Raw genomic sequence first — 6000 nt, 5'->3', positions numbered from 1 at the left:
CAGTAATGGGTTATTGTAGTCACAGGGACAATTCAGGTGTGATATTAGTGACCGCCAGGGTTACATTAGAAAAAATCTTCATCGACGAGATGCTCCACTGGTGTCAGAACTGGGACATGGGCTGTCTAGCCTAGTGGTCAGAGCCAGAATCAGGAACCAGGCCAGGTGTCAGAGCCGGACTCAGGAACCAGGGATCAAGGCACAGGTCAGGTGCAGGTCAGAAAGTCGCCCAGTTGTTCAGTCAACTTCCGGTGCCTCCTTCTGGCTGAAATAGGACAGTTGGGCCAATCAGAGGGGCCAGTCATCATCCCCTAGTGGGTGGGGCCTCTGGGAGGAGGCAGAGTTATGCTAGTCTCTCACTTTCAATTGCGCTGGGTGGTGCTGGAGGGTGAGGGCTGCCCAGACCCTGGGTTCAAGACCCGTGGGCCCCTAGAGTGGGTGCCAATCAAAGGAGCAGCAAATGAAGTGAATGCTGCTGCGAAGAGCCAGCAGAGCGACACCGGTTTATGCCAGCTGAGGATCCGGTCCCAGGTCTCTAAGGGGAAGAGCCATGAAGGGAGCTGGGACAATCTACCAAGGCTTTATCAACAAACCAGCTGCGGAGGGTGGTTGTGGAGTCACTGTTATTAGAGATACCCAACGCTGAAGTGGACCCTCCCATACTGAGCATTTGCAGTTGGGTGTCGGGGGAATCCCTCCACACTCCGCTTGCTTGGCCCTGCTATGGTTTAGCTGAGATAGGCCATTATCTGAACTGTCCCCAGGCTCAGTGTTTTGCGTCACTCGCGCTGCAGTTTATCATTTGTGCTCTAGTTTGTCCATTGTTTGATGATGTTACTTTGTATTGCACCCTTGCATGCGTAAGCTGGCAGCGAATGGCCCAGCCCTTTAACAGCGGGTGAGCAAAGTGGAATCGACAGTTATTCATACAGCACCCCCAGGCCTTATCCAAGCTCCGGCCCCTGGGTGCTAGACACTGCACAGGCATATAGGGCCAAATTTTTCATCCAGCTCAGGGCCAGATTTCCAAGGGCTCAGCACCCACTACTGGGGGGAAAGGTGATCAGAAGGGCTCAGCACGTGACTTGCTGGGCTTTTCTGAGCATCTGGATCTTGGTGCCTTTTGAAAATCCTGGCCCTAGTTATCCATGGACCCTGTCCCCAAATGTTTTCAGATTTGCAGCTGTCCCAGATGTCTGGCCCTTGGGAAGCTTTTCAAGTGCTTGGACTCAAGCTCTCACTTCCAGCCTGTGTTGTATCGGGTTAGTTCAGCCCTTCCATAGGCAGGCAGGGCTGGAGGCACAGGACCCAGTTCTCTTCTTGCAACTACAGCCAATGTGGGAATGCCCGGGTCAGGGTCAGCCTGGATTTAAAGAGACACAGGGTCATTTTAGGCTCAAAGAGGTAGGTTTTGGTAAAAGTCTTGGGCAAATGGATGCATCCTCCTGGTGGCCAATCTCCCCCCCACACAGCCTCCGGTCAGAGCCAGGGAAGCTGGCATGCAGACTCACCTGCGGAAGGCCTGGATGTAGTGGCCAAGCGGAGGTTGATTAAACCCCCTCACTCCTAGTACCCAGAGGTGGCACAGCTGCCAGGTGCCACTTGGCCATGCCAGCTCCCCTGTGCCCGCCAAGCTGGGGGTGAGGTTCCCTAGGTGGGATCCCCCTGCCCCCTTCCCCAGCTCTTGCCCCCTCGGCCAGGCTGGTGCAGGACCTGACTCCTGGCTCTGGCCCACCTGGGTGGCTGGGATGCCCAGCAGGGTGCTGCCAGGGCAGAGCGCAGAGGCGGGCCCTGATTCCACCCAGCCTGCAAGCAGCGGCACCAGCATCGTCTCCCCCCACCCCCACCCCACGCAGGGCCAGCCCCGCCGCACCGCGCTGGGTGTGGCCGAGCCCTGGTGCGGGCCTGCTGGCTCCGGCGCCGCTGCTGGGCATCGCCCGCTGCTGGCGCTGGCCTGGGGGCCCGCTGTGCTGCATTGCGGGGCGGGCGCCTCCTCCCCCGCCCTCCCCTGGAGGCAGCGGGACTATCTGGGCCGGGCAGCAGCGCTGTCCTTGCAGGAATGTCCCTGCTCGCCCAGATAATGTTATTTATATCGCTGGGCTGGGCGGCTCCGCTCGGCGCTCCCAGCGCTGCCCCAGCCCCGCCGCGCCTCCGCCTCGCCGCTGCCCGGCACTCCGCGCTGCTGCCGCTGCCCCTGCCCTGGACAGGTGAGTCCGCGCCGGCCGTGAGTTGCGCGGGGCTGGGGCTGGGGCGCACGGAGGGAGAAAGTGACCGGATCCGGGGCGCACGGAGGGGAAGGGGTCCGGATCCGGGGCGCACGGAGGGAGAAAGTGACCGGATCCGGGGCGCACGGAGGGGAAGGGGTCCGGATCCGGGGCGCACGGAGGGAGAAAGTGTCCGGATCCGGGGCGCACGGAGGGGAAGGGGTCCGGATCCGGGGCGCACGGAGGGAGAAAGTGTCCGGATCCGGGGCGCACGGAGGGGAAGGGGTCCGGATCCGGGGCGCACGGAGGGAGAAAGTGTCCGGATCCGGGGCGCACGGAGGGGAAGGGGTCCGGATCCGGGGCGCACGGAGGGAGAAAGTGTCCGGATCCTGAGCGCAGGGAGGGGAAGGGGTCCGGATCCAGGGCGCACGCAGGGTGGGGGGACGGTGCAAGGGAGGAGGTTGCAGGGGCGCAGAGAGAAGGGACAGAACTGGGAGAGACCCCTCCCCAACACACACACCCCTCTCTGGACACCGACCCAGCCCTCTATGCTGGCGGGGCTGCTGTGCCGCATGGAGCCCGGGCGCTGCGTGGAGTGATGCGCCCTGGAGAAGCCTATTTATAGCGTGGACTTGGAGACAGTTTCCTGGCAAGCCTCTGGAAGGTGTGCGGGTGTGGGGTTGTTTCAGTCTCTCCATGCCCCTCCTGGCTGGTCCCCCCAGCGCCGCCGGAGGGACTCCTGGGGGGAGCTGGATGAGGGTCCCTTTCTCCTTGCTCTACTGGGGCGCTAAAAAGCCAATCCACCGTGTTTCTCTGTGTCCTGGGGTCAGGGATTCTCTCCCAGGAGATCCCCAAGTGTCAGCGTCTCTGGAAAGATCTGGTACAGAAAGAGCAAAGTTCGGGTCTGTGTATGTGCTCCTGTCTGAGCATGCCCTAAATCCCTTGTCCCCAAGGGATTTATTATTTAGATTGCAAGTCCTTTGAGGCAGGGACTACCCAGTTTGTCCTGTGTTTGTTCAAAACCTACAGCATTGGGGCCCAAGTCCATGACCAGGGCTCCTGGGCCCTACCATAGTGCAAACAAATAAACAAGGAGAGGAAAAGTGGCTGGAGGCAGGCGTCTGGATGCCAGGGTGATGGCACTTTGTGTTTTGCGTTGCTCGTGCTGCAGTTTATCATTTGTGCTCTAGTTTGTCCATTGTTTGATGATGTTACTTTGTATTGTGAACAGCCAGCCGGTCCAGATCCCATGTCGGTAGTTGCAGCATAAGGACAAGCTGGATAAATTGGATGGGGGAGCGAGTGATGGAGCGTTTCCTCTGGGGGTCTCTGGCTTGAATCTAGCCTGTGTTGTTGTTAAGGAGCCACTGCCATTATCTGGTGAGTGGGTCTGGGTTCAGGTGCCTAGAGCCCAAGCCAGCCCCCACTGCTGGCACCTCTAGCAGGAGTCAGCATGCAGCTCCCTGCCAGCACAGGACGGTTCCTTTTGGAGTGTATCCCGGTGCTTGCTCCCATCTTTCATGAGTCTCAAGTGATGGGAACTTCCGCCTTTCCCTGGGGAAGGCCAGCGACCGAGGGGAAGCGTCCTCCTGGCCTTAGAAGTGGCACTTCCCCCAGGGCTGTGGTGTGGCGGGGGCCGTTTGGTGGACCCCGTGATGGCAGTGCTGGTGTCTGGTGCTCTCAGGCCAGTTTCTTGCACTTTGAAAGTGAGTGAAACTGCCTGGGTTGCGTGTGCAGTGCCTGGTCAGAGCCCTGGGCAGAGAAAGCTGCCTTCACCCAGCTGAGCCTGGCTTCCCCACTAGTCCAGCTAGCCTTGGCCCATCCTTCCTGTACCATTTAGTCCTCCCACCAGCCGGAGTTCTCTTCCCCATTCCATTCACACCCCTGGGGTTTTGTCTGGCAAGCTGTGTCTGCTGCCACTGTGGGGCCTGAAACTGACAAGAGCCAGGAGGGGCTGGCTGGCTGCCTCCTGTCATTTCTTTGGTCATTTTAAATGTAGTAGCACCTCGGGTTGCACCTTCCTGCATGTGCAGGTGTGAGCCAGAGAGCACCCCTCTCTGCCCCCCAGTCTGTTCATTGAATGCAGCCGGGTATCATGACGGAGCATCGACAGGCCACAGAATTAGGAATTCAAAAGTTCTGTTTCCTGAAGCAATGCTAACTCGGCCCCCATTTCACAAAGTGATCACATCTCAGTCCCTGAGCACCTCTGATCCCAGCCGCAACATTGGCTTCTTTTCTGTGGTTAATGTATAGAAATATGACATGCAAACCCTCAGGTGGAAGGCTTGATGCCATGGCTTGGCTTCGGACAGCTGTCCTGACACTGAGTTTGATGGGGGTTGTCCTCTTGATGCATTTTCATTGCTAAGTGTATGATCCAAGTGAGTGGTCCGCTCTTTCACTCTTCTGGACATTGTCAAAATGTGCCGATGGAGTCCCCTGTGCTTTTTAGGGCCTGCCCTGCGCATTGTCTGTGCCTGAGAGGGCTGCCAAGGTTCAGAGCTTGAAAAGAAAATATCTGACATTGTGTCCTCCCTGAGTTAAGTCTTCAGAATGTCTGGGCAGAGCTGGCATGGGGGGTCCGCTACGTGTGCAGCGGTTTTATAGGCTTTGTGAGAGAGGCTGGGTGGCCCCGTAGCTAGGGGCACTCAGCTTGGACATGGGACCACCTGGATTTTGCTTCCTGCTCCTCTGCAAACTCCCTGTGTGATGTCAGCTTGTCTCTTTGTCCCTCTGTTCCCCCTCATGGAGGTGTGTGAAGAGAAGCACACAGAGATTGGGAGCTGCTCAGACACTGTGATGATGGGGACCAGGTCACCTATGGAGACAATGAGCTTTTTGAGGCAAAGGCCCCCTTTTGTTCTGTGTCTGCAGCGCCTTGTCCAATGGGGGCCTGGGCTGCGGCTGGGGCACCGAGGCGCTGCCCGCACACGGTGAGAGAGAAAGAGAGCCGGGTGGCCTAGCGCCTCAGCGGGGGTGGCAATGGCTGTGTGTGTTGTGCTGTCACGAGCTGTTCTCCTTCTGCTCCTTCAGCAAGTGTCCCAGGCTGGCCTGGCATCACTCTACTCCCGTTCTGGCTTGGCTCTTTGGTTACGCTCTTTGCCATGATCTGAAAGCCTGGACGGCCATAGCCTGTCCATAATGCCGAGCCCCTCTCAGCTAGTACCCTTGCCTAAGGCAGGCAGGGTTGCCTAGTGGATATAGCATGGGGTTGGGGTTCAGGAGACCTGGGTTCTAGTCCCAGTTCTGTCACTGCCCTGTGGGGTGGCCTTGAGCAAGTCACTTCATCTCCCCTTGCCTCAGTTTCTCCATCTGTAAAAGAGGCAGAATGCTAGGATGAGATCCCCTGACAGCAAGTGCTGTGTAAGAGAGAGCTAGGATTATTGTTTACCCTATCCCAGCTTCTGGGCCTCCCAGGGGTCCCATCTGCATTGACCCTGCCACTAAACCTTTCGAAGAAGCACCCCGCCCACAGCCTCGGCAGGTGGCCTGTTGCTGCCTCGTTAATATCTCCGATTACTGAAAGCAAAACACTAGGAAGCCTCCAATTTGCACACGAAGGCTACGTCTACACTTTGGCTCTCTACATGCCAAAGCAGTGCTGCCCCCAGCTACACTCATACTTTTAGCAGCATGGTGGCCCAGTGCCTCTCCACTGCCAGGGTGTTTCCCCACCGCAGTGAAAGGCTCCGGCACTGGCTGGGAGGGAGCAAACAAAGGCTCCGTCAGCTCTCCACTGCTGGAGCCTTTCCCCACTGCCTACCCTTGCCGGACCCTTTCCCTGCAGCGTGGG

The 6000-nt window shown here is 58.4% G+C and overlaps 1 protein-coding gene across 1 annotated transcript in view; it reads left to right on the top strand.

The window, feature by feature from the left end:
- Window positions 1-1963: 1963 nt before the first annotated feature.
- SPTB (spectrin beta, erythrocytic) overlaps window positions 1964-6000 on the top strand; it is a 134624-nt gene continuing 130587 nt past the window's right edge. Inside the window, exon 1 of the mRNA XM_048854341.2 lies at window positions 1964-2207. The gene's annotated coding sequence lies outside the window, so the exon portion shown is untranslated. The remainder of the gene's footprint in view (window positions 2208-6000) is intronic.

Source organism: Caretta caretta, chromosome 6, assembly GCF_965140235.1.
Source record: "Caretta caretta isolate rCarCar2 chromosome 6, rCarCar1.hap1, whole genome shotgun sequence".
NCBI classification, from domain to species: Eukaryota; Metazoa; Chordata; order Testudines; family Cheloniidae; genus Caretta; species Caretta caretta.
Note: the sequence above shows the minus strand (reverse complement) of the source record. Positions and strands in the feature narration are given on the sequence as shown.